The sequence below is a fragment of the Pelodiscus sinensis genome, chromosome 31, assembly GCF_049634645.1.
Source record: "Pelodiscus sinensis isolate JC-2024 chromosome 31, ASM4963464v1, whole genome shotgun sequence".
NCBI classification, from domain to species: Eukaryota; Metazoa; Chordata; order Testudines; family Trionychidae; genus Pelodiscus; species Pelodiscus sinensis.
The window spans coordinates 5,673,426-5,700,690 of NC_134741.1; the positions used below are offsets into that span (position 1 = coordinate 5,673,426).

Consider the following 27,265-nt stretch of genomic DNA (forward strand, 5'->3'; position numbering starts at 1 on the left):
CTGCCCCTGGGTGCAACCAAATGTACCTTCTGGGGGGGCAGCCTCCCCAGCTCACATCCCTCCTGTCACACAAAGCTTGCAAATGGGGTTGATTTTCCTCTGTCTCCCCTTGCTTCATGCTGCGCTAAAAGAAATCCTGAAACCAGCCCCGTCTCCTGTCACTGGAGAGATGGCCCTGTGCTGGGATATGAGACAGTATCCCAGTGATGCTCGTTGCAGCCCAGGAGAAGAAGGGGGCTCTGGGTGGAAGGAAACCAAGTAAAACAGGTCCCAGTGGGCATGAACTGGGGCACCAGCTTGGCCCAGTTGAGTGAGGGGAGATTGGTCCCATGGTGTCAAGGGCAGTGCTCAGGACTCTGCTGCTCCTGGCAGGGAAGAAGCTGGGAGGCAAGGTGCTGGCAGCAAGAGATTCCGGCTGCCTCTTTGCCCTGGGTCTGCCGGCCGCCAGCCACCTTGACCAACCCTCAAACCAGCTGGACTAGCCAGCCCACATCACAGTGAGTCACCAGTGGCCCTGTCAGAGAAGAGCCATTGGCAGCTGCAGAGACGTCCCTGCTGCTGCCTGAGGCGCCTTTCTTGAAAGGGCCACTGGTGACATAGTTCTTTGTAGGCCGGCTAGCTCAGTTGGTTAGAGTGTGGTGCTAATAATGCCAAGGTCATGGGTTCAAGTCCCATGCTGGCCCTTGGGGTGTTTGGTTTGGTGACTTCCCTTCCTTTAGCTGCCTGCTAGGGACAAGGAAGCAGAAACAAGCAAAAATGTGAGCGGTGCAGGAAGCAGGGCAGAGATCTGGTAGGGGGAGGCTCCAGCCTGCACAGCCCCAGTGGCTAAAAGGGCCTTGGCCTGGCTTCCTGTCCCCAAAAGCAGGGGAACTGATGCCCAAATTCCTGCTGCTGCAGTGGCTACCTCAAGGCACCAGCTGGGGGGCAGGGAGACTCAATATGACCGGGAGGCCTGGAGCGTGAGAGCCCTGCACAGAGGCTGCTGCTGGGGGCCTGCTTCAGTGGCCCAGCAGCTCAAGTTCTCCTGAACCAGTTTCTCCCCCTGGAGCCACCCCCCAGCGCTGCTGAGGCCCCTGACATGAGGCAGTGGGACCAAGGCTTTGTCCAAGGATGGTTGTGGAGTTTGTGAGGGAGACACCTGGGCGGCAGCAGCAGCTGTAGCTTCAGGATGACAACGCTGATGACCTGTAGCTCCAGGATGAGGAGGAGGATTCTAGCAGTGTCGTAACCCTACCTTGGAGCCAGTTCCTGGTCTTCCTGCTTCAGCATGACAATCTGCTCCTGCAGGCACCACCTGCTCATGCAGGCAATGCTGCCAGGTGCTAAGTTCCCAACACTGGGCTGAAAAGTACAACCACTGACTGTCGGGTGTAACTCAGTGGTAGTGTTTGAGTGCCGATTGTAGACGTCCTTGGTTCAATCTCAAGTGCCCCCTTAAAAAGTTGATTATCCTAAGTGAAACATTTGCACCTCCAGGTGTGTCAATCATGGATTTCTATTGAACAGGGATTCTTAAAATGTCAGCAAACCCCTCCTGTGTTCTTGTGCCAATGCATGTAAACCAGGCAGACTGGTCCCTCAACTGAAACCAGCTCAAACCTGCTGGGTGTCTGGTTTCTATTCCCATCAACTGAGCAAGGCTGAGATCTGAAGGCCCATTGGCTGTTCTGTACAGAAGAACAAGAACCACGTCCAGCTGGAGAGGAATTGCCGTGATCAATCTTCTGGAACTTGATTCAGCCAGTCAAACTAAGACTCACTAAATCAAACTCAGAGGGCACCCCACCAGCATCCTGCACTTCTGCTCTTTGCTCCCTTTGGCTTCCTGCTCTGGGGACAAGGCAAAGTTCAACTGAAGGAAGCCGACTCCAGGTAGAGATGGAGGGATGGTAGGAAAAGCAGACACATTGGTCAGGCACCGCTGGTTTCATGCACACTCAGCCTCACCTACAGCTGGGAGGCAGTTTGCAGTGAGCTGAAAAGAAACTGGCTAACAGAACCAAGGCTCAGGATATTTCTGGGTCCAGATGTGCAAACAGCTGGCAGCCAAGCTTGTTGCCCTTGTTAGGGGTATGACCAAAACACAGGCCTCAGTGTGAGCAAGATTCAACCCTGAACAGGGAAAAACTTTTGGAGTTTTAAGCCAACTCCTTAACCACTTGGCCATCATTACTGTAAGAGTCCATTCTCCTGTACTTATATGTGAACAAAAAATTTGTGACTTGCTCGTTGGCCAATTCGGATTGCTATAGGACAAAGGAATTCTCTCTTAATTCTGTGCCCTCAGGAAGGGACCAACCCAAGGAGGCCAGGCCCCCACCTGGGGTCTCCAACCCAAACTGTGAGACCCAAGGGCTTACAATCCAGATGATCAGTGTTTGCTGCACTTATCCCTTCCCCCAGCAATTCTAAATCTCAAGGCCAACTCTACAGTCCCAGCGGCTGGGGGAGATGTGCATGTTAGAGCCTCTGCCCACTGAGCTGTAGCCTTCTGTGCCCAGGGAGCCAGACACCACCAGGGCTGGAGGGAAATGGGGATTGGCTGCACTTTGGGAGTCAAAGGTGTTGTCTGGGACCATAGAATAGAACAGTTTTAGTAAGTGGCCTCAAGAGGGCATCATGGCTTAGCTGGCTAAAGCACCTGCCTTATAAACAGGAGATCCTGGGTTCAACTCCCAGTAATGCCTTGCTGTGGCCTTTGTTCACCTTTTCCTATGTCCTTCTGGGACACAGAAGTGGCCTCCCCTGGCCACCCATGGAACTGCTGGTTCAGGGGAGGCTGGTTAGGGAGAAGGAAACCAGAAACCTGGAGCGGGTGCAGAGGTGACTAGCACTGGCCAGGCAGGGCTCTGACTCCCACTGTAAGTCCCTGGGTACCACACATGGGCCAGTGAGTCCTTCTCCATGGTGGTCCCAGTGCTCTGGGTGCGAGAGACGTGCTTGTAACTCCCTGCTGGGAGCGTGGGCCCTGCCCTGCCAGGTGAGGGAGGGGACAAACACAGGCTGGTTGACAGGGGCTCTAACACTCCAGCATCGGGGTCGTCCAGCCCATCAGACGGATTTAAACCAGGCCGGTCAGAGCCTCCTGCGCTCGCCAAGGGGGATTCTGCACTTGCTGCCTTGGGAGCCAGGGTCACATTGCAGAGCTCCCCCAGGAATGTCCCATGGCACCACCAGCCCAGCCCCAGCCGCTCTCCCTGCCCTCAGCAACGTGGCTGCGTTTTATCCTTCCCCTTCAGTGACAACTGCCCATTCCCCACCAGCCCCAGACCTGTGGGACCCGCTCCCTTCCCCACGAGCAGTGAGCGCCAGTGTGGCTCCCTGCTGAGGCTGCGGCTGTGGGAACAAGCCCCTGGCTTTGGGAGGGAGATGAGATGTCAAGGTGTTGAGTTTCACACTCTGGGGGCAGCTGGAGGTGCCTCCTGAGAGCTGGTTTTCAGAGGGGTGTGATCAGCCCCCCCCCCCCCCCCCCCCATGTTTTGGCTCCTTCCAACTGCTTGAATCTGGCACCTAAAAATTGAGGAATGTGCATTTGGAAGAGGGAGTTTCTGTCTCTGTTATCTTTAGTGTTCCCTAGTAGCTTAATGGACAAAGCAATGGCTTCTTAAACCAGGGATTGTGGATTCAAGTCCCACCTGGGTTGACAGTTGTGATGTTTCCTGGTAGGTGTAGAGTCTCTTTGGCTTCCTCTTTGCCATGTTATCTGTGAGATGTTTCAACACTGGGCCAGTATCCCCTGGAACTGCCATTTCCCCCAGACAGGACCCCTCAGGAGCAGACAGTGACACTGGTATTAGGCGCAGACAGGAGGAGAGTGTTTGCTAAAAGCTGAGGTGTGCACAGTGAGGTCACTTGCAGAGATGCAGGCATTGGCGTCTCTCTATGTGCCTTGGCACCTGTTACCCATTGGTACCCGCCACCTCCCACCCCCTGCCAGCACCCAGACAGAAGGCCAGTGCACATGGAGCCAGCGACCATAGCAAGGGAGGCAGCTGCAGCACAATTCCAGGCCTGGGGCACGTTGAACAACTGTTTGAACTATTTTTAAAACAAAAAAATATGAAAAACTTTAGGCTCCATCTACACTGCAGGATTCTTGCCCAAGAACTGCTTTGGGCAAGAGTTCTTGCGCAAGAGCAAGTCCACACGGCTGTGTGCTTTAGCCCTAAAAGCAAGGCAGGCTAGCTCAGTTGTTTGAATGTTACTTTGCTAAGCCCAGGGTTATGAGTTTAATACTTGAAGTAACGGTATCTGGGGCATATCTGTCAAGGATGGTTCTTGGAGCTTCCATAAGCACAAGGACAGAACTACCTGACCTCTCAAGGCTCCTTCCAGCTCTATGAGATGGTGTATCTCCTTATAAAGAGAATTGTGGACACTCCCTTGTGTAAGAAAGCTCTAGCCATAGGGGTTTCTGGCACAAGAAATCCCTCTTGCCTGTGCACACTGCCTTCTTGTGCAAGAGGGCTTATTTGTTATGGGGAGAGGAATAACTCTTGTGCAAGAAGCCATCTTTTCTAATGGTTTACTATATATTTTCTTGTGCAAGAATGCACATGCAGGGTAAACACTCTGCTAGTTTTTGCACAAGAGCGGCCATTTTGTGCAAAAAGCTTGCAGTGTGAAAAACCTAACACCAACAAGCCCACCCCAGGAGGTCCCATTGAGATTTGAACTCACATTGCAGGTTTCTAAGTCCTGAATAGTGATTCCAAAATAGCTTATTTCGAACTAGCACGTCTACACTGCAAGGAAACCTCAAAATAGTCCAAGGCAGGCTCCCCAGTGTGGACGAGCTATCTCGATTTAGAGCCCTGGAAAGAATAACTCAGAATGGCCCTGGGGAGGGGCTAGTTCAAACTAGCAGCAGTGGCGCAGCTACACAGGCCTTATTTTGAAATAGCTCATTTGGAACAGGTGTTATTCTTCGTAGAATGAGGTTTGCAGAAGTCGGAATAAGCCGTCTGTTACTTCAGAATTATTTCAAAATAACGGAATTGCTGTGTAGAGTCTAGCATTGTTGTTGTGGAATAACGGCCATTGTTCCAAAAGAACTTTTGTGTGTGGACAGAACCTGCACAGCCCAAGAAATGTGATTGGCAGCTCCTCCCCACAATCCTTTTGTCAATTGAAGTGCAGGTCTCTGAAGACATGGACCCAAGGTAACCACCTTGATTGCTTTCTGCTAAGGCCATGTTGGAGGGAAAAGAATGGCCCCTTCAAGCTGGAGTTGAACCAGCACCCTAAGAATCACTTGCCAAACACCCACTACAGTCCTCTGCTCTGCCAGCTGAGCTATTGAAGGGTGCATGAACAATGCTAATTTATCCAGGTTGTTCCTTTTGCAAGTCTCAGGGCAACTTCTCCCCCAAGTAGATGGCATTGCTGATGAGGGGCAGAGGAGCACAGGGGCTGTCACAGGTACTTCACATGCAGACGACCCCCTTGAGTGAAACCTGAGCTAGATCCATCCATGTCACAGCAAAAGGAAGAAAACTGGGTTCTTCTCATGTGTCTTCTTTGTTCCAGAGTCTCTAGGGCTATGGCACTGAAACCTTTTGTTACGGCCATAATGTTTTCCTTTATTTAAAATGAAGTTTGATCAACTAACATGAGACAGTTCAAATGCTTAATCATTTAATGATTTAAATGAAACTTTTCTCCCCAGCTGCAGCCCTAGCAAAATGGCTGGGGTGTGATTATGTCATTAGTGGTGAGTGTCCATTAGTAACCAAGAGTCCATGGAAAGGTTTGGGGAGGGCAGGGGCTCAGCAAAGGGGTGGGGTCTTGTGGAAGGGACGGGATAGATCCTGGCTTGCCCTGACATTTAAAAGGTGACCTTGGGGGCATGTGGCACCCTGAGCAGCCTCTGATGTTCCCTGTGTGAGCCCCAGAACCAGCCCTGAGTGACAGGGCCAGAGGGGGAGCAGCTCACACATGCCAAGGGGCTGGCCATGAGCCTGCAAGGCAGCAGTGACATCACAAGGAACTTTTACATGACCTCAGCTCATTGGCTGGGAGGCAGTGACCTCACAGAGGGTCCATGGCAACAGCCAGGTGGGACAGGCTGCAGGAATCTCAGAGACCCCCATGGCCTGGCTGCCTGGAATCTCCTTTGTGAGGTTTCCCCTTGAGGGCAGAAGGGATGGAGGGTCCTAGCTGGGAGTGTGTCTGGAGATTTCCCCTTTCCCCAGGTTGCAGTGGGAGGGGCTGGGGCAGGCAGGGTTATAGCAGGGGCTGGCACTGAACTGAAGAGAGATCTGGGAGAAGCAAGAGGAAGGGCTGTAAACATCCAATGAGGATGGGATTTAAACCCATGCCTGCAGAGCACAGAGGATTAATAGTCCATTGCCTTAACCACTCCGCCACCTCACCTGAACTGTGGGTGCTTGTTTCAACCTACCCCAAGTCAGCACTACCAGGAACCTTTGTGCTACTTGCTGGCTGGCCAGGGACACTCAGGGCTGGAAGGTTTTGGCTTTTCACAATGTTCCCTGGGCTGTTGTACAAAGCTCAGTGCTGATAAGAAACCCAAACAACCCCTGGCTACATCTACCCTGCAGACTTCTTGCTCAAGAACTGTTTTGTGCAAGTTCTTGTGCAAAACGTCTTGAGCAAGAGCACGTCCACACTGCTATGTGCTTTTGGGCAAGAATGTCCGAGGCAGTGTTCACGCTCTCTTGTGCAAGAAAGCTCTGATGGCCATTTTAGCCATAGGGGTTTCTTGCACACAAAAAAACTGTTGCCCGTTCATACTACCTTCTTGTGCAAGAGCTCTTGCACAAGAGGATTTACTCCTCATGGGGAGAGGAATAACTCTTGCCCAAGAAGCCCTCTTTTCCTACGTTTTGCTGTAAATTTAGTTGCTCAAGAACTTGTGTGCAGTGTAGATGCTTCTCAAGTTTATGCACAAGAACGACCATTCTTGAGCAAGAAGCCTGCAGTGTAGATGTAGTCCCTGGGTGCCCAGAGACGGGCTGTCTAGTCACAGTCTGGCTCGGCGCGCGCTCTGCAATGGGAAGATGTCCACGGAGCAGGCAGATGGCAGCGGCACACGGCTCTGGTGGGCCCAGCATCCAGAGGAGCGTTTCCAATATGAGTGTTTACTGACAGTGTCCGTCTCTGGTCTGATTTCACAGTGAGCTTCCCTCACATCCCCCTGCCGCAATTCCTTGACCTTGACTCTGACTTGGTCTAGGATGCGGGGGTAGGAGGGAGGTGGCCTTTCTTTGTAAGACCATTGACCATTCGGCCATAAATATCCACTTCCTCCGCATGGACTGCAGGGCCTGCAGAGACTTCTCCTTGGATCACAGCTCCAAGAGGGTCTTTATCTGTGGCCCAGATCATGATGGTTCCTGGCGTTTGCTGCCCCTGGCTTGATTTGATTCCCAGCCAATGCAAGGTGGGAAGGGAACAGGCAGCCTCCGGGGGGGGGGGGGATCTTATTTAACCCTGAACAACAGGCACAAGTGGGTCCCACAGCCAAGGGCTCCCTCACAGATTTTCATGGGGAGCATCTCAAACACCCTGTAGTGTGTAATCTCACTGTCCCACTGGGCTGTTGTCTTAGACCCTCTGTGAGGTCACTGCCTCCCAACCAATGAGCTGAGGTGCTGCATAAGGGGCTTATGATGTCACTGCTGCCTTGTAGGGCTCATGTCTTGCTCCTGGCCAACCCTTTGGCCTGTTTGAGCTGCTCCCCCTGTATCACCCCCACTCGCTCAGGGTACGTCTGCACTGCAGAAGTAAACAGGGTCTCAACCACTGCTTCCAATACAGCCAGCTGAAAGGGGAGAGAAACCTAGGTGTGGGGACACTCCTTCAGTTGTGTAGCCCCGTGAGATACTCAACTGTTGATATGGAAATACAGCTCATGCTGGGCTGGGAAAGGAATCTGGGCTGTGGCTATGTAAATCCAGTTCAACCAGTGCTATGGGCCTGATGGAGGATCGGTTGTGAGAATGGAATGTGGAGTATTGTAACTAATTTGGCTGTGGTGGGGTCACAAACCATTTTATCTCTAACTGTAGGAATTGTAAAATATGACACCAGTGCTTGCAGGAGAGACTCTGTCATTGAAAAAAGTCTGGGATGGACGAGCCTTCCCCTTCCAGACTCAAGTGGAGTGGACTCTGGGTGTGGGGGGAAGGAGCGTGAACCAGCAGGCCACATGTCCTCCAGCCATGAGCTATGAGACGGGTTCATTCTGTCTCTCCCTCCCCCACTACCCATTCTAAGGATAGACCTAAAACAGACTCCTTAAGGAATCTCTTTGTTATTTTGAAATATTATTCCAGTGGGGGCTGGAATCTTTTGTCTAGCCTAGGTGGGGGGCCAAGAGCTGAAATCACCAAGGAAACTGACAAAGAGAAGAAATCACTGGGTTTAGCCCAGACCCAGACCCATCCCCATCGTAGAAGCAGCAGCTGGCAGGAGCAAGCAGCCAGCAGGGTGAACGGTAGGGGCAAGAGCAGGTAGTTGGTGGGTGGCCAGTAGGAACAGTAGCAGGTGGCCAGCAGGGTAGCTGGTGGGAGTAGCTGGCGGCAAGCCAGTAGGAGCAGTGGCGGGTGGCCAACGGAGTGGGTGAGATGCCTCCTATGCCCGCTCCCTCCAAGAGTGGGAGGTGAACTCTGAAAATCATGCCTGAGCTCTTATCTGCCCTGAGCAAGGGTAGCAACTGTGAGTGGGGTACAGAGAAAGTTTGGGCACGTGAGTGGGACATGTACATTGCTGGACTTACATTGCTGGCAAAGGACATTGCTCAAGCCACTTGAGCCGAGACTTATTTGTGGGTTGGTTCTGAACCCTGCTTGTGGTGTTTTCCCAGGCGAATGCCACGTTACTTCTCACCCTCTTTCATTAAAAGTTTCTTTTCTACATTCAGACTCTGTGCTGGCGAGTGGGGAAGCATCGCCTCCCCGAGGTACTCGCGGGGGGGGGGGATTTCCCAGGCTGCTGGGTGGGGGCTCAAGCCAGTTTTGTGTGAGATGAATGAAGAGAAACCCCTAGACATCGAACCCAGGCCTGGCTGCTGCCAGCACTACCTGGCAGAAGAGATACACTAGCAGGGGGACTGACCAAAGCACAGGCCTCGCTATGAGCAGGCTTAGAACTTTTTCAGGGAAATCCTATTGGATTTCTAATCCAACACCTTGACCACTCGGCCACCACAGATGTGAAGACAGCAAAGCTCCAGGGCCAGGGGAACTGGCAGATAATCCCAATGCCCAGGCCTGATGTCACCAGCCACACAAAATTCACACAGCAAACCGGGCTCGTAGAACAGGGGAAGTTTGGGGGCTCGTTGCTGGGCCGTGGGGTGAAGCATCAAACCAGCCCCCTCCTGTGGGGTCTGTGAGTGTTGCTGAATGTGTGCCCCTGGAAACGGGAAACAAAAGGTCTGGGAGCCACACAGAGACCCTGCTGGGCTGAAGTCCCAACGACTCCACTTTGTCTTTGCCTGTGGGCTTGTCTGTCTGCAGCCTGGAAACCTCCTGGCTCCTCAGACCACTGGTCTGGATGGAGCGTTACAGAAGTCGGAATAATGGAATCGCTGTGTTGACGCTCCCATTGTTATTGCAGTATAATGGCCGTTATTCCCAAGGAACGCTGCTGTGTAGATGCAGCCTGAGAGAAATGCTGAGCAAGGGATCCTGCAATGCCAGGGGAGTCATTGAAATGAGGTCACTTCTCTAGATATAAAAAGGAAGCCATGTCAGAAGTGGGATTTGAACCCACATCCCCATTCAGAGACCAGAACACCCCAACTGAGGGAAAGACAGAACCTTGAGTCTGGCACCTTAGACCACTCGGCCATCCTGACAGCTGTGCAAATGTATTCAACCGAAGTTTTCTTACATGTGTGAGTTGCTCGGGAGGCAAAGGGAGCACCTCTCTTTCCCCACCTAACAGCCGCTCTACAGCCCAGCTGGGTTTATCCCCACTCACCCTCATCTACCGTTGTGAGGTGTTTTACAGGGAGCTGACAGGAAACAGAAGAGGGGAAAACTCTGGCTGGCAGGAAATCTGTGTCAGTGCCCTTGGGGATCCTGAGCAGGGCTGGTACTTGGGGGTGGGGCTGGGGGCTGTTCTGAAAGGCTGCAGGTGCTGTTAGACCCTTTTCTCCTTCCCTGTCTCACCCCAGCGCTGAGTAACACTGAGTGTTGGTCTGAGCATCCGTCCTGCTCTGGGACGTGTCTCTGTGGCAGGAACCTGCCCAGGCGGCTCTCGCAGTGAGGCCCCTCCCTGGCAGCACCGAGCAGTGAGAGCTGAGCGAAGGGGGAGGCAGGAGCAGGGGGAGAAGGCTCCATGACTGTGTGAGAGGGAGGCTCTGCCCTGGCCAGTGGGGAATCGTTGCCTCTCCGAGGGGCCCAGGCCTGGTGGGTCATTTCCCCAGGTTACTGAGTGGGGGCTGGAGCCAGTTCTGGGTTGTCTCCTTCAACAACCAAACTGAACCAATGGATCTTGTGCCGACCTGACACTGCGCTGGGCTAGTGCTGTGTGCGCCAAAGAGCTTCCAGCAGGGCTGCCCACATGGGAGAGGGGAGGGGCAGCTTGAGTCACCCAGCTCTGCCCCTTCTGAAGGGCTTGTGAAAATGGCAAGTGCTGTCTTGGCAGTAAGGGAGAGTTGGAAAACTGAGGCTGGCTTCCCTGACTGGGAATTGAACCCAGGCTTTAGCAGTGAAAGGGCTGAATCCTAACCACTAGACCATCAGGGACACATGAACAAGGCTCTTTCCTTACCTACACTAGCCTTTCACAGGCCACTTTCTGTCCCCTTCAGAACATGGGTCCATTTTCCATTGCCCAGAGGGGACAAGAACAGACACCAAACAGAACATCAAAGCAGCCAGACAGGGCCATGCCAGTTGCTCAACTAGCCCAGGATCCTGTGTCACAACAGCAGCCAATTTCATTGTCCCGAGGGAATCCTCAGGACAGACAGTTATTAAGTGATCCCTCCCGTCACCCATTCTCAGCTTCTAGAATACACCAGCTCAGGACACGTGCCCTGTCCATCCTCGTGAAATGCCATTCATTGTGGCCACCAGGGCTTCGGAAGTTGAGTAGCTCTGCATTAAGGGTTCTTATTAATGTCAAGAACCTCAAGCAATGTAAAGCCAGGGTGTGATGGAAGTGGAAAGGAAAATATTTCCACTAGAAGGAAATTTTCTAAGGGGGCACTTGGATTTGAACCAAGGACCACTTGATTTGCAGCTAAACACTCTACCACTGAGCTACACCCCCACAGAAACTGGCCCCTGCAGCCAGTCTTGGGAACTGGACAAGGAACAAGAGACAAGAGGCTTTTGTGTAACTCACATCCCAGGTGCCACCCTTGGGCTTGGTCTCCACACTGAGCAGGCGGGTGGCAGGGGTCTGATGCTGTCACAGCTGCAAGACAAGTCCCCCACCTGACCCCTGAGCTCCATGTGGGCAGCAGCCAGACCGTGTGAGTGGAACAGAGGGTCATGGGGGGGCGGGGATTTGTATATTTTAGGAAGGGTCCTGAGTCCTGGCTCCCAGCCATGCACCTTGGCAGAAAGACCAGCGGCCCCTGCACAAAGCGCCTTGTGGGAATAAGAGTTGGGGCGGCAGGAAAGGGGCCGGCCCCTCAGCACCAGCGAGCCGGTGGGAGAAGATGGGAGTGAATCCTGCTACCTCTCATGCGCAAAGGCAGCACTTTTCCAATGCAGCTAATTCTGCCCCGCTTGCAACCTGCCTCCAGTGCTCCTGCCACTGTCTGGCCCAGGAGGGCTGGTGTCCAGCAGCTCTCTGCCCCAACGTGGCTGGCTTTTGGGGAGAGCAAGTAGGAAGTGGGGGCCGGGCCGGGGAGGGGGGGCTACTGGAGCCACTTAGCCCCCTGCTTGGCAAAAAGAAAAATTGGAAATTTCTCCCTTCATTGGAGAATGTGGGTATCGATCCCACTACCTCTCACATGCAAAGCGAGCGCTCTACCACTTGAGCTAATTCCCCTGCTACGTATACAATGGTCTTTTTGGAAGCTCTTCCCTTCTCCACAGAGACGTCTGTCATCTAGGTCAGTTAGTCGTGGGAAAGGAGAAGGCTCCAAAAAGGCCTCAAGGGCAACTCTCAAGGAGACTCCCTGCAGCAAAGCCATGGGGGGGGGGGGGCTCTGAGATGGCCCCTGCCCTGCAGCCTGTCCCACCTGGCCATTGTCATGGACTCTCTGTGAGGTCATCACCTCCCAACCTCCATTAGCCAATAAGCTGAGGGGCTGCAAAAGGCCCTTGTGATGTCACTGCCACACCCACCCCTGCCCTCCAGGGCTAATGTCCTGCCCCAGGCAGCCCCTTTGCGTGGCTGAGCTGCTCCCAGGGGTGAAAGTGACACATTTCTTACAGGGGCTGTTCTATTGGGCACCACCACTTGGGCAGGGGGAGGTTCAAAGCAGAAACAAGGGGGGTTCCAGTAAAGCTACATGTGAATGGATCCATCTAGCAACCACTGCCAGCCACACATGGGAGGGGGGAGGTTTTTGTGCAAGCACAACATGCAGTGGAGACATACGGGGGGGGGGGGGGGGGGGTGGCAAGCAAGCTGACAGGCAGGAAGGGAATTATCTGTGTTGCCAAAGCAGCTCAGTGGGTAGAGTGTTAGAGTGAAGATCTAAAGGTCCCAGGTTCAATCCCAGGCTTTGGTAAAAGCCTTTGTTCTTGAGGCTGCTCCTTTCTGAAGAGCCCAGCTGTGCCTCCTGGAAGGGCCTTGTCTGCCCTGCTGCTGCACTTGGGAGCCAACAAGTCCTGCCCCTCCTCTGCCAGGGAAGGGAAAAGGAGTTCTCCTTAGAGCAGCATGGAGCCAGCCCCCTAAGAACACCTGTCCTGGCTCTGCCAGCTGAGCTATTGAATCTCTTCTCTCCCTGCTGCTTTGTCCATCCTGGCAGGAACAGAATCCTGGACTCACCCAATCAGGCCTGTGCCCAGTAACCCCAGACGTGCGCATCTGCACGCTGGCAGCAGCTGTTGTGGGACTCTGTAAATCCCCCACTAGACCTGAGTCCCCACATGCCAGGCAGCTGGAGGGAGGGCCCTGGGGGGGGGTCTCAAGCAAATAGAGTCTCAGGTAGGTGGTGGAGGGAGGGAGGGTCTCAGCAAACTGGGCTCTCAGAACACAGGGGGAGTCTGTGGGCTCATTGCTGGGCTGTGAGGTGAAGCATCAAACCAGCCCCCTCCTGTGGGGCCTGAGAGTTGCTGAATCTGGGCCTCTGCACCTGGGTAACGGCAAACAAAAGGTCTGGGAGCCACACAGAGACCCTGCTGGGCTGAAGTCCCAACGACTCCACTTTGTCTTTGCCTGCGGGCTTGTCTGTCTGCAGCAGCCTGGAAACCTCCTGGCTCCTCAGGCCACTGGTCTGGATGGAGCGTTCCAGAAGTCGGAATAATGGAATTGCTGTGTAGACGCTCCCATTGTTATTGCAGTATAATGGCCGTTATTCCCAAGGAACGCTGCTGTGTAGATGGAGCCTGAGAGAAATGCTGAGCAAGGGATCCTGCAATGTCAGGGGAGTCATTGAAATGAGGTCACTTCTCTAGATACAAAAAGGAGGATGCATCAGGAGTGGGATTTGAACCCACATCTCTGTTTAGAGACCAGAACACCTCCCAGAGAGAAAGATAGAAATTTGTAGCTGGCACCTTAGACCACTAAGCCACCCTGTCTCCCATACAAACACCTTCATCTGCAGTTTTCTTACATGTGTGAGTTGCTCAGGGAGGCCAAAAGAGCCCATCAATTTCCACACCTAACAGATGCAGCACAGCTCTGTTGATCCACTCTCCTCCTCGCTGACCGCTGTGAGGTGTTTTGCAGGGAGCTGACAAGAAGTAGAAGAGGCTACAATAAGGCACCACTGAGAGCTGAACTCAGGATCTCCTGTTTATAAGGCAAGTGCTTTAGCCAGCTAAACCGTGGCATCACCCTCACCCACTACTGTAAAATTGTTCTACTTTAAGGTTCCAGACAACACTTTTGACTCCCAACATGCAGCCATTTCCCTCCAGCCTTCCCACCCACGTGGTGTCTGGCTCCCTGGGCACAGAAAGCTACAGCTCCATAGGCAGGGGGCTTTGGCTTCCTTGCCCATGGGATGCTGTTGCAGGAAGGGCTGCTCAGCAGGGGTGGGATTCACCTGTTGAGGAAGGGAAGAGTATTTGGGTGCAGACTGGCTAACCTAGTGAGGACACTTTAGAGTAGGTCTGATGGGGGCAAAGCCCACAGGTAAGTGAATCACATGGACACCTGGGAGATAGGCCAGAAATGGGAGAGAGCGGGGGCTGTAACAGCAGAGATAAAGAAGGTACGTGGGACCACTGGGAAGCAAAATCTAATCTGTGTCTTAGATGCTGCTATAGACACACAGGAACGATGGGTAATAAGCAGGAAAAAGTTGGTATCACAAGGACTTAGTGGGATAATACACAACTAGAATATTGGCACAGAAGGGTACAGCTTGCTAGGGAAGGATTGGCAGGGGAAAAGGGAGGAGGACTTTCTTCAGATATGAAATCATGCACACACTGGGACTGAGGTGGAGAGGGACACAGGAGACAGACTTGTTACAGGAGTGAGGTTACAAGGGGTTTCTAATCAAACTCCTTAACCAATTGGCCATCACTACTTTAGGAGACGGATCTCCTGTTCTTGTGCAAAAAGCCTGCAGCATAGACATAGCAGTGTGAAAAACCTCACATTAACAAGCTCAAACCAGCAGGCCCCACTGAGATTTGAACTCAGATTGCAGGATTCAAAGTCCTGAGTGCTGCTCCTTACACCACGGGACCACCATGGTACAGTGTGTGTGGGTACTTGGGATACTCAGTCTTCCGTCTGGCCGCTGCACTTCTGGCTTCTCCCCTGCTGCTTCACCCCTCTGGCTACGACTACACGGCACATTTATTTTGGAATAAGCTGGTATCAAATAGTGATTCCAAAATAGCTTATTTCGAACTAGCACGTCTACACTACAGGGAAACCTCAGAGTAGTCCGAGGCAGGATCCCCAGTGTACTCATTGACTCATAGACTTTAAGGTCAGAAGGGACCATTATGATCATCTAGTCTGACCCCAGGCACAGTGCAGGCCACAGAATCTCACCGACCCCTCCCAGAATAATCCTCTCACCTATATCTCAGATATTGAAGCCTTCAAATACTTTAAAGGCCTCAAAATTCAGAGAATCCTCCAGCTGTGATCTGCGCACCATGCTACAGAGGAAGGTGAAAAACCTCCAGGGTCTCTGCAAATCTACCCTGGAGGAAAATTCCTTCCCGACCCCAAATATGGCGATCAGCTAAACCCTGAGCATGTGGGCAAGACTCACCAGCCAGACACCCAGAAATTCTCTATAGTAACTCCTATCATCCCTCCATTGACCTATTTCCCACTGAAAATGAATGGTCAATTAGTTACCAAGATCATATTATCTCATCAACCCATCCCCTTATCATAGAATCATAGAACTGGAAGAGACCTCAGAAGGTCATCAAGTCCAGCCCCCCGCTCCAGGCAGGACCAATCCCATATAAATCAACCCGGCCATGGCTTTGTCAAGCCGAGACTTAAACACTTCTAGGGATGAAGACTCCACTACTTCCCTAGGTAACCCATTCCAGTGCTTCACTACCCTCCTAGTGAAATAGTTTTTCCTAATATCCAACCTGGACCTCTCCCACCACAACTTGAGACCATTGCTCCTTGTTCTGCCATCTGTCACTCGTGTAAACGAGTTGTCTCAGAAGAATAACTCATAATGGCCCCGGGGAGGGGCTAGTTCAAACTAGCAGCAGTGGCGCAGCTACACAGACCTTACTTTGAAATAGCTAATTTGGAACAGGTGTTATTCTTCGTAGAATGAGGTTTGCAGAAGTCGGAATAAGCCGTCTGTTACTTCAGAATTATTTCAAAATAACAGAATTGCTGTGTAGACTCTTGCATTGTTATTGTGGAATAACGGCCATTGTTCCAAAAGAACTTTTGTGTGTGGACAGAACCTGCACAGCCCAAGAAATGTGATTGGCAGCTCCTCCCCACCATTGTTTTGTCAATTGCAGTGTAGGGTTCTGAAGACATGGACCCAAGGCAATCACCTTGGTTGCTTTCTGCTAAGGCCAGGCTGGAGGGAAAAGAATCACATCTTCAAGCCAGAGTTGAACCAGCGACCTAAGGATCACTTGTCAAGCACACACTACAGTCCTCCGCTCTGCAAGCTGAGCTATTGAAGGGTGCCTGAATGGTACTTGTTTGTCCAGGTTGTCCATTCTGCAAGTCTCAGGGCAACTGCTCCCCCAAGTAGATGGCATTGCTGATGAGGGGCAGAGGAGCACAGGGGCTGTCACAGGTACTTCACATGCAGACAGACCCCCTGAGTGAAACCTGAGCTAGATCCATCCATGTCACAGCAAAAGGAAGAAAGTTGGGTTCTTCTCGTGTGTCTTCTTTGTTCCAGAGTCTCTAGGGGTGCGGTCGGGGCAGGTCCACAAAAAAACAAACCACTTGAATGAACCTTGGTCTAGAAACACCTTTGAGGGTTTCCTTCTATCTTTGGCCTGGAAAGGTCTTCTGTAACAGTATGGTTCTGCTGTAACCCTATTGGAAGGCCTGTCGCTATTCAGCGGGTGTAAACTAAAGCCTTCTTCTGCAGCCAGACTGAAGAGCAGCAGCAATTAGCTGTAAAGCCTGGAGTCACATGCTCATATTCCAGCTAAATGACACTGAAATAGTGTCACACTAGGCTGTGAGAAGGGGATCCTGTCCTAATGGCACCCACTGGTACCAGATAAGAAACAGATCTCAAGATGGGTAGAGAAAACTTAGTTAAACACAGTTTTGACTGGCAAGAAACTGCTTACTAATAGTTGTGGTTGTGCAATGGACATTCTATGATTATTGTCCTCCCTTTCCCATTGTTTGTCTGTGTGGTCGCTGTCTGGTTTGGATCTGTTTCTGTCTGCTGTATAATTAATTTTGCTAGATGTCAATCAACTAAGGTGGTGGAGTATGATTGGTTAGGTAAATCACAATAGTATCTTATGACTGGTTAGTAAAATTACACTAAAATAATTGGTTAAGATATTGCTAAGCAGAACTCAATTTTCACTATATAAACTGGGGTCCAAGAAGGAGACCAGCAAGAAGAAGGAAAGCTACCCAAGCCCTAAGACCCCCAGCTCAGAGTAGAACATGCCTGTCCCATCAGAAAGGACACCTCAAGAGCCCGTGTTTCTATCTGCCTTTGAACTAAGGACTTGCTGCATGTTAAGAAAACACAATGACCACAACACCACAGAGGGGTTTTTTTGCCTGAGATTAAACTTGGGAAACTATTCTGTTACTAACCCTTTGGCCAGCTCAGATTGCTGTGGGGTTAAGGAATTCTCTCTTGTTAATTCTGTGCCCTCGGGAAGGGACCAAACCAAAGGAGGCCAGGCCCCCACCTGGGGTCTCTGTTGAAGCAAAAGGTCCTCTCTGGTTTGGCGGCTAATAAACAGCTTTATTGCTCAATAAGGCACAAAGTGAGCCAAATGTGTTCCCAGCAGAGCCGGGCCCAGTAAGGCTGCTAATACAATCAATCCCAGTATCTTTATACCCTTAGCCAAACAGTCTGACGTCAAGGCATCCAATTACAAAAATCATCAATGAAACTTAGAAAAGTGAACCCGTTCTCAGCAAGATAGAGGGCAGGTGCGAGGGAGTGAAGCGTCTCTCTCCCCAGCTCAATTAGCACATTCCAATAGCCCATCCTGTAGGCCTCTCAAACCGGGTGACAGAAAGTTCACTCTGGTCTCTGTGCAGAAGCAAGAAGCTGAAATGGCTTCTGTTATACAAGATGGCTTCTAGCTAAATATGAAATGGTTTCCACAACTCCAACCCAAACCCTGAGCCACAAGGGTTTACAAGCCAGATGATCAATGTTTGCTGCATTTCTTCCTTCCCCCAACTGTGCCAAACCTCAAGGCCAACTCCACAGTCCCAGCAGCTGGGGGAGATGTGCATGTCAGAGCCTCTGCCCACTGAGCTGTAGCTTTCTGTGCCCAGGGAGCCAGACACTGCCAGGGCAGGAGGGAAACGGGGAATGGCTGCACTTTGGGAGTCAAAGGTATTGTCTGGGACCATAGAATAGAACAGTTTTACCAAGTGGCCCCCCCAGAGGGTACCATGGCTTAGTTGGCTAAAGCACCTGTCTAGTAAACAGGAGATCCTGGGTTCAACTCCCAGTGGTACCTTGTTTCAGCCTTTGCTCACATTTTCCTAGGTCCTTCTGGGACACAGAAGAGGCCTCCCTTGGCCACCCATGGAGATGCTGGTTCAGGAAAAGGCTGATTGGAGAGGAGTGCACGGCTCCCCCAGTCGCTGGGTCTGTGGCCTTTGAGGTTCTGTAGGGTTGAGGGAAGGAGAAGTGCAGCAAACTTTGATTATTTGGCTTGTAAACCCCTTGGTCTCAGGATTTAGGTTGGAGTCCCCAGGTGGAGCCCGGCCTCCCTTGGTTTGGTCCTTTCCTGAGGGCACAGAGTTAACAAGAGAGAATTCCTTCCCCCGCAGGAAGCTGAGTTGGCCAAAGAGTTAGTAACAAAATGTTTGTTCACCCTAATGGGGTGACCTGATGCCCAAATTCCCGCTGCCCCCAGACTGCCTGCAGGGGCCTGGCTCCCCAGCCCAGCCACAGAGGGAGGCTCAATATCTCCAGGAGGCCGGGAGCACGTGCCCGGCCCAGAAAGCTGCTGCCAACTGCTCATCCCCTGCTTCAGTGGCCCAGCAGCCGCCCCCTGAACCCAAACTTGCTCCTGCTCCTCCAGCTTCTCTCCCTGACGCACCCCACGGCTGCTGAGGTCCCTGCGCCTGAGGCAGTGGGATCATCCGAGGCAGGCGCCAGTCCCAGCCCCATCCCCGACCCCCCCCTCCTCCTTCCTCCTCTTTTCGCCTGCCTCCTCCCCCCTCCCAGGCTCTTCCCTCAGCCCCTCCCCAGTTCTACATTCCCCACAGAGAAACCAGAGAGTTTGTTCTTTCCACAGGGAAAAGTCCTGTTTGTGTTCCCAGCAGGGCGGTGGGAGGGGCAGATGCACAAGCCCCACGATGGGCTGCTGGATGGCAGCCGTGTGCTGCTGCTGAATGACCCTGCGAGCTGCTCAGCCTCTGGCCCCCACCCTGGCAGGATCGTCTCCGCCTTGTGCTCACAACTATTCTGGGGGACACTTGGGGGACGTTCGACTCACCAAGGCCCAGACAGGGGAGGAGACAGAGGAACCTCCCTTTGAGGGGCCCAAAGGCATCTCCCTGATGGTCTAGTGGTTAGGATTCAGCACTTTCACTGCTGAGGCCTGGGTTTGATTCCCAGTCAGGGAAACCAACCTCATCTGTATTAATGAAATCTGCCAAGTCTTTTCCATCACAGGGAGGGCCAGTGGGCTGGGAGAAGGGAGGGGCTGGGGTGCCAGAGGCAGGCTCTGGCTGGGAGACACTCCCAGCAGCCAAGCACATTTCTCAGGCAGCCCCTTCCCTGCGCAGGGGGCACAGGTCACACGCCTGGGTGAATAAGAGCTTGTGGGGACTGGCCAGGGCTTCAAGCAGGCAGCTCCCATTGGCCACAAACAAGCCTGGAGCAGGGACCAGGCATGAAGCCTTTTCCTCTACAGCTGAGACACACATGGTGCCCTTTTTGGCTATAGCCCCACTATAGAGCTTTTCCAGGATACCTTTTGTATCTGTGAAAAACTCTGCTGCGTCCATGGAATGGGTTGACTCTCTTAGATCAGTTTCCAAAAATGTGGGCATGTTCTTTCAGAAGGCCTGTATTCCTCATTGTATTAGGATAAGGTTCTTCCCAAAGAGAAGGTTTTCCCCACATTTTGGCCCATGTAGATGGGCCAAATGTCAGAAAAGCCTCTTCTGAAAAAAGAAAAGTGTCTCCAAAAGTGTTCGAATTTATGGTCCCGGACAACACCTTTGAATCCCAAGGTGCAGCCATTCCCCATTTCCCTCCACCTTGGAGGGGTCTCAAGGCCTGTGCAGCCAAGAAATGTGATTGACAGCTCATACCCACAAACTTTTTGTCAATTGCAGAGCAACCTAAGGATTACTTGCCAAGCACACACTGCAGACCAAGGCCAGGCTGGAGACAGGGGAAGCAGGAGGCAGGAAGAGCCCCAGTCTGCACAGCTCCTCTTTGCACAAAAGCCTCTTGTGCAAAAATGGATCCCAATTAATTATGCAAGGAAAATCCCCGGTCTGAATAATTCACCAGCTCAGACATGATTTCTAAACCCCCAAACAAGGAAAATAATAAAATCTGATGGACTAGGTAGTCCCCATGGGCTTCACCTGCAACATGTTCAGGGCCTGGGGATTTTCTGTCAGTTTGCCAGACCAAATAACTAAGCCTCCCCCCACCCTTCCCCGCCCGTCCCCTCACACTACTCTGGAGTGTCTGTCTCCCATGGGCCTTCTCATCCTCAGTCTCCGCTTTGTCTCCAGACAGACCCTGCTCTGCTACAGCCACCTTCCTCTGTCAGTTATAGAGCAAAATGCATCCCTTCATTCTGACTTTGTATACCTGGGCTGCATCTAGACTGGCAAGTTTTTCTGCAAAAGCAAGTGCTTTTGCGCAAAAACTTGCCAGCTGTCTGCACTGACCACTTTATTTTGCACAAAAGCACTGACATTCTATTGTCCGAAATCAGTGCTTCTTGCGCAAATGCTTTGACGTTCCCGTTAGGGCAAAAGCCCTTTTCCGGAAATGTTTTTGCGCAAGAGAGCCAGTGTAGACAGCTAAAAACTGTTTTGCGCAAAAATGGTGAAAATGGCAATTGGGGCTTTCTAGCTTGGCACGGATGCTTTTCCGACAGAACTTCACCCTTCTAAATTTCCCTTCTTCAACTTTTAGGTCCTGATTAAGCCCCTTTGAAGAAGCCAGATACACAGGAAGGGCTGATCAGCCCCTCTGAAAATCAGCTTTCCATAGGTATCAACAGCTGGCTCCGACCTCTCACCTCCCTCCTGAAACCAGGGAAGTGTCTCCCACCGCTGCCTCCTGAGGCTCTATGGCCTTGTCTGTACAGCAGGGACAGCAACACTCACAGCCCCACAGGAGGGCCCCTGGCCTAGCAATGTGGCCCCCTGAGCAGCCTCTGATGTTCCCTGCTTGAGCCTCAGAAACAGCCCAGAGTGAGGCGGGGGGGGGGGGGGGAGGGAGCACCTCACACATGCCAAGGGGCTGGCTGGGGGCAGGACATGAGCCTGCAAAGCAGCAGTGACATCACAAGGGCCTTGTGCAGCACCTCAGCTCATTGGCTGGGAGGCAGTGACCTCATAGAGGGTCCATGGCAACAGCCAGGTGGGACAGGCTGCAGGGCTGGGGCATCTCAGAGACCCCCATGGCCTGGCTGCCTGGAATCTCCTTTGTGAGGTTTCCCCTTGAGGGCAGAAGGGATTGAGGGTCCCAGCTGGGAGTGTCTCTGTGGAGATTTCCCCTTTCCCCAGGCTGCAGTGGGAGGGGCTGGGGCAGGCAGGGTTACAGGAGGGGCTGGCACTGAACTTCTGGGAGAAGCAAGAGGGAGGGCTGAAAACACCCAAGGAAGATGCAATTTGAACCCATGCATGCAGAGCACAATGGATTAGCAGTCCATCGCCTTAACCACTCGGCCACCTCATCTGAGCTGTGGGGGGTTTGTTTCAAATCACCTGAAGTCAGCACTTCATGGAACATTTCTGCCACTTGCTGACTGGCCGAGGACACCCAGGGTGGGAAGGTTTTGGCTTTTCACAATGTTCCCTGGGCTGTTGTACAAAGCTCAGTTCTGGTAACAAACCCAAATACCCCCTGGCTACATCTAACCTGGAGACTTCTTGCTCAAGAACTGTTTTGTGCAAGAGTTCTTGTGCAAAAGGTCTTGCACAACAGTGTCTCTGCACTGCCATGTGTTGTTGCACAAGAGAAGTGCTTTTCTGCAAAGAGCGCCCATGGCAGTGTGGACACTTTTCTGCGCAGGAAAGCTCTGATGGGCATTTTAGAGATACAGCTTTCTTGAGCAAGAAACCCCTGTTGCCCGTCCACACTGCCTCCTTGTGGATGAGTTCTTGCACAAGAGGGCTTATTCCTCATGGGGAGAGCAATAACTTCTGTGCAAGAAGCCCTGTTGTCTGATGCTGCACTATAAATTTACTTGCGCAAGAACGTCCCTGCAGTGTAGACGCTCTTCAAGATTTTACACAAGAGCAGTTGCTCTTGCGCAAAAAGCCTGCAGTGTAGACGTAGCCCTGCAGTGTAGAGACAGCCTGAGAGAGACAAGGAAAGGAAGTGGCCAGAGCCTCCCTTCAGCAGGCTGGCCCTCAACAGTATGGGTATGTCTACACAACACACTAACCTCAAAGTGAGCTGTGAAATGTGAGTGGGCTGCCAGGGCCCCCAGAGGAAGGTCTGTGGGGAGTTTCAAAGGCAACAACAACAACAAATTTTCATAATCTACACTCATGTGACTGTGATTTATTCTTCCACTAGCAAGTGTGTCTGAAGGGATGAGAAATGCAGGGCCCAGGTGCAGGGAGCCGGGTCACATTCTCCTGCCTGAGTCTCAGTCCTGGCTGAAGCCTGGCGGCAGAGAGAAGAGGCCAATGCAAACAGCCCCACGGCAGCGAGGGAGTCAGTACGTGGGTGGGTGGATCTGGGGGCAAAGTTCAGCTCTAACTCACTAGGGGTGCGTCCCATAGTTCAAAATAATCAATGCGCCTATTTTGAAATAGCTTATTTTGTAATTTGGCGCTGGCTACACAGCACTTACGTCGAAATAAATCGCTATTGCAAAACATCCCTCCCTCCTCCTGCCATGCAGGGATGTCGGAATAGCGAGCCTGTTATGATTTGAAATAAGGGGCTTGCTCTTAAGATGCGTCAGTGTGATATGAGCACCACGTCCTAAACCTCCGAGCTAGCCGGCCCACGGGTGTCTGTCCCACAAGTGGCCCTTTCAGAAAGGAGCTTTGGGCAGCCGCAGGCACGTTGTGGGCTCCAGAACAAGGTGGGTGAGGCAGTAGGGTTTTTTTTGCAGGCAGGGGAATTAGCTCAAGTGGTAGAGCACTCGCTTAGCGTGCGAGAGGCAGTGGGATCGATGCCTACATTCTCCACCTCTACCTCACTTCTTATCCTTTAATTTCAGTGGCCCCCTCCTTCTTCCTACCTCCTCTCCCAAAAGAGACAGATCCCCCAGCGATTGCCATGCTGCAAAGCAGAGAGTGGAGATATCAAACTCAGCAGTCTGTCAGGCTCTGTGGTGCAATGGAAAGCACGTTGGATTTCTAAGCTGTAATGGTTAATATGAGCCCAGCTAGATGTCAAAAGATTGTGGGTTCAAGTCCCACTAGAGTCACTTTAGCTGCTTCCTCATTTCCAGGCTACAGCTTTTTCAGACCAGTCAATCCTTAGGCTGACACTGGGGTGGGCCGGCATCCAGGCAATTCCCAGCAGACCCCAGTGAAGATGGAGGGAAGGGCTGGTTCTTGGGGTTGGGGCTGGGGGTTGTTCTGAAAGGCTGAAGGTGCCCTCCCTGTCTCCTACCAGTGCTGAGCAACACTCAGGCTATGTCTACACTACACTGCTTTCTGGAAATACTTATGTGTAAGCGGGGGAATGGTCCCGCTATTGTGGGGAACTTTCCTGGCTTCTATTCCACCCCGGTGAAATGGACCAGCAAAAGGATCTGAGTCCCCGCTCCCACTTCCTTTACCCCACGGCTTCCCTGATCCTGAGGGCTCCCCCTCCACTCTCCTGAGTAGCAGAGTCCTCGAAACCCCAACAAAGCTGGGCCCAGGTTTCCTGGGGCTTAATCCCCGACCTTTTAGTCGCTAGGGGCAGGAGTTAGGGTGTCCCCACTCCGAGATGCTCTCTTCACACTGCAGGCTTTCTTGGCCCAGTGATCACTTCATAAGGTTCAAAGCAAATACAATTTATTAAACATCAACTGATTAAAGAGAAAAGAATAAGAAAAAATGAGAATGGTTAAATGAGAACACGCAGCCCTGCTCTGTAGCATGGGGACATCAAAACAGCAGCCTGCAGAGTGTAAGGACAGTTCACAGTCTCTTCCTTAGAGGCCACTTAGAGGCCCTGGATGTGCTGCAGGGGGGCTGCAGGGTGGACACGCTTGCTCTGGCAGTGACCACACAGCTTCATGCTCTAAGTGGCCAGACCCCTCTCCCAGTCTGGCCTGCTGGGCCTCTTGGCTGGTGGTATCTCCCTGCCCAGAGCTTCTCCCCACACTTTGCTGGTCCCAGCTGCTCACCACACCCAGCTGTAGGCTGTACTGCCTTGTCAGTCTCCAGCTCCTTGCGTTGCTTCTCTGTCCCTTTTGGCTTCTCTGAGCACTGCCAGTCTGCTGCTCACCAAAGGGTCTGTGCTTCTTGAGCTGTGTGTGCCTGGCTCTGTTGCTGCAAAACTGCCTCTCCACACAGCTTGCACTCCTTGGGCTGTCTGTGTCTGGCTCTGTGGCTGCAGGACTTCTCCACACAGCTTGCACTGCTCTCTCCTTGCTCAGAGAGACCCAGAACAATCCCAGCTCACAGGGAGGACGGGCCTGGCCTCTCACTTTCATCACTGGCCTGTCCAACCTGTCAGTCAGGCTGAGCTGGAGTGTTGGCTGCTTTCCATTGTCTCTGGGGTCTGTCAGTCTCATGGACCCTTCCCCTTTTGACACTGCGAGCTGGCAAACCAAACACTCCCACAGAGTTTTAGCAAGGGGCTAACAGTCCCCTTACACAAGTCTCAGGACAACTTCTCCCCCAAATAGATGGCATTGCAGAGGAGCACAAGGGCTGTCACAGGTACTTCACATGCAGATGGACCCCTTGAGTGAAACCTGAGCTAGATCCATCCATGTCCCAGCAAAAGGAAGAAAGCTGGGTTCTTCTCATGTGTCATCTTTGTTCCAGACTATCTATGGGTGTGGCACCGAAACCTTTTCTGCTGGCCGCAATGTTTTCCTTTATTTAAAATGAAGTTTGATCAACTAACATGAGACAGTTCAAACGCTTAATCATTTAATGATTTAAATTAAACTTTTCTCCCCAGCTGCAGCCCTAGCAAAATGGCTGGGGTGTGATTATGTCATTAGTGGCGAGTGTCCATTAGTAACCAAGAGTCCATGGAAAGGTTTGGGGAGGGCAGGGGCTCAGCAAAGGGGTGGGGTCTTGGGGAAGGGACAGGATAGATCCTGGCTTGCCCTGACATTTAAAAGGTGACCTTGGGGGCATGTGGCCCCCTGAGCAGCCTCTGATGTTCCCTGCTTGAGCCCCAGAACCAGCCCTGAGTGACGGGGGCAGAGGGGGAGCAGCTCACACATGCCAAGGGGCTGGCCAGGGGCAGGACATGAGCCTGCAAGGCAGCAGTGACATCACAAGAAACTTTTGCAGCACCTCAGCTCATTGGCTGGGGGGCAGTGACCTCACAGAGGGTCCATTGCAAGAGCCAGGTGGGACAGGCTGCAGGGCTGGGGCATCTCAGAGACCCCCATGGCCTGGCTGCCTGGAATCTCCTTTGTGAGGTTTCCCCTTGAGGGCAGAAGGGATTGAGGGTCCCATCTGGGAGTGTCTCTGTGGAGATTTCCCCTTTCCCCAGGCTGCAGTGGGAGGAGCTGGGGCAGGCAGGGGTACAGGAGGGGCTGGCACTGAACTGAAGAGAGAGCTGGGAGAAGCAAGAGGAAGGGCTGCAAACACCCAATGAGAATGGGATTTGAACCCATGCGTGTAGAGCACAATGAACTAGCAGTCTAGCACCTTAACCACTCAGCCACCTCATCTAAGCTGTTGCCAATTACCCAAAGCCATCACTGCTAGAAATCTTTGTGCCACTCGCCGTCTGGCCAGGGACACCCAGGGCGGGAAGGTTTTGGCTTTTCACAGTGTTTCCTGGGCTGTTGTACAAAGCTCAGTGCTGGTAACAAACCCAAACAGCCCCTGGCTACATCTACGCTGCAGACTTCTTACACAAGAACTGTTTTGTGAAAGAGTGCTTGTGCAAAATGTCTTGTGCAAGAGCACGTCCACACTGTCATGTGCTTTTGCGCAAGAATGTCCGTGGCAGTGTGCACACTCTCTTGTGCAAGAAAGCTCTGATGGCCATTTTAGCCATAGGGATTTCTTGCACAAAAAAACCCTGTTGCCCATTCATACTACCTTGTTGTGCAAGAGCTCTTCCACAAGAGGGTTTATTCCTCATGGGGAGAGGAATAACTCTAGCCCAAGAAGCCCTTTTCCTTCATTTTGCTGTAAATTTACTTGCACAAGAACGCACGCGCAGAGTAGATGTTCCTCAAGTTTATGCACAAGAATGGCCATTCTTGAGCAAGAAGCCTGCAGCGTAGATGTAGCCCCTGGGTGCCCAGAGAGGGGCTGTCTAGTCACAGTCTGGCTCGGCGCGCTCTGCAATGGGAAGATGTCCACGGAGCAGGCAGATGGCAGCGGCACAGGGCTCTGGTGGGCCCAGCATCCAGAGGAGCGTTTCCGATATGAGTGTTTACTGACAGTGTCCGTCTCTGGTCTGATTTCACAGTGTGGTGAGACACTGGCACACACAGCAGCATAGATGGGGTGGCTGGAGGGAGTGGCTGGCAGGCGGCCGGTAGGGGCAGTGGCAAGTGTCCAAGGGAGAGGGTGAGCCTCATTTGCATATCTAATGAGCCACCATTGTTGTGGAAGAGGCTCTTGCGCCAGAAGGTGCAGGGGACAATCAGCGGGCGGAGGGTTATTTTTTCTCCCCCCTCGGCTGATGTGGCTAGAACTGAGGAGAAGAAAATCCTCTTCCCTTCTCCTCAGAAGATGGAAATTGCAGTTGGTTCTCTCTTTGGTTCTACTAAAGCTGGACCCCAGGACTAGACTTTTTCTTTCTAAAACCCTGATGAAAAGTGAGAGCCAATTGCTCACAGGCTGAGAATGAGAGTTAAGGAAGGGCACCGCCCAGCAGGGGGCTTGAACCCATGACCCCGAGATTAAGAGTCTCATGCACCAACTGAGCTAGCCAGGCTGTGTGGGAAAAGTTTCCTACTATCCCATCTCAGGAGCCAAGTGTTCTCCACTGCCTGACTCAAGGCTCTTTCTTGCCCCTAATGTGGGGATCTGGTCTGTGAAGAGGTTTGAACTCGAACCCCACTCCCGACACACCCACTTCTTTCCCCACAAGGAACGGCCCCATTTCCATCTCTCCAGGGACAGGAGAAGGGCTCTGGCCTGGTCTATGCAAAATGCTCAGCCTGTTTCATTTTCT

The 27,265-nt window shown here is 52.4% G+C and overlaps 10 non-coding genes across 10 annotated transcripts; 5 read left to right on the forward strand and 5 right to left on the reverse strand.

Annotated features, from left to right (window-relative positions):
• Nucleotides 1–609: 609 nt before the first annotated feature.
• Nucleotides 610–683, forward strand: TRNAI-AAU (transfer RNA isoleucine (anticodon AAU)). The gene has a single exon. It is a non-coding gene; the product is annotated as a tRNA-Ile (tRNA).
• Nucleotides 684–2,613: 1,930 nt separating this feature from the next.
• Nucleotides 2,614–2,687, forward strand: TRNAI-UAU (transfer RNA isoleucine (anticodon UAU)). Its single transcript has one exon. It is a non-coding gene; the product is annotated as a tRNA-Ile (tRNA).
• Nucleotides 2,688–5,215: 2,528 nt separating this feature from the next.
• Nucleotides 5,216–5,305, reverse strand: TRNAY-GUA (transfer RNA tyrosine (anticodon GUA)). Its single transcript is given in 2 exon segments — nt 5,216–5,251; nt 5,269–5,305. It is a non-coding gene; the product is annotated as a tRNA-Tyr (tRNA).
• Nucleotides 5,306–9,716: 4,411 nt separating this feature from the next.
• TRNAL-CAA (transfer RNA leucine (anticodon CAA)) lies at nt 9,717–9,826 on the reverse strand. The gene is made up of 2 exons: nt 9,789–9,826; nt 9,717–9,762 (listed from the first exon to the last, which is right to left on the reverse strand). It is a non-coding gene; the product is annotated as a tRNA-Leu (tRNA).
• Nucleotides 9,827–10,649: 823 nt separating this feature from the next.
• TRNAE-UUC (transfer RNA glutamic acid (anticodon UUC)) lies at nt 10,650–10,721 on the reverse strand. Its single transcript has one exon. It is a non-coding gene; the product is annotated as a tRNA-Glu (tRNA).
• Nucleotides 10,722–11,178: 457 nt separating this feature from the next.
• Nucleotides 11,179–11,250, reverse strand: TRNAC-GCA (transfer RNA cysteine (anticodon GCA)). The gene has a single exon. It is a non-coding gene; the product is annotated as a tRNA-Cys (tRNA).
• Nucleotides 11,251–11,906: 656 nt separating this feature from the next.
• Nucleotides 11,907–11,979, reverse strand: TRNAA-UGC (transfer RNA alanine (anticodon UGC)). Its single transcript has one exon. It is a non-coding gene; the product is annotated as a tRNA-Ala (tRNA).
• Nucleotides 11,980–12,594: 615 nt separating this feature from the next.
• Nucleotides 12,595–12,667, forward strand: TRNAF-GAA (transfer RNA phenylalanine (anticodon GAA)). The gene has a single exon. It is a non-coding gene; the product is annotated as a tRNA-Phe (tRNA).
• A 5,504-nt stretch (nt 12,668–18,171) lies between these two features.
• Nucleotides 18,172–18,245, forward strand: TRNAT-AGU (transfer RNA threonine (anticodon AGU)). Its single transcript has one exon. It is a non-coding gene; the product is annotated as a tRNA-Thr (tRNA).
• Nucleotides 18,246–19,290: 1,045 nt separating this feature from the next.
• TRNAE-UUC (transfer RNA glutamic acid (anticodon UUC)) lies at nt 19,291–19,362 on the forward strand. Its single transcript has one exon. It is a non-coding gene; the product is annotated as a tRNA-Glu (tRNA).
• The last annotated feature ends 7,903 nt before the right edge of the window (nt 19,363–27,265 follow it).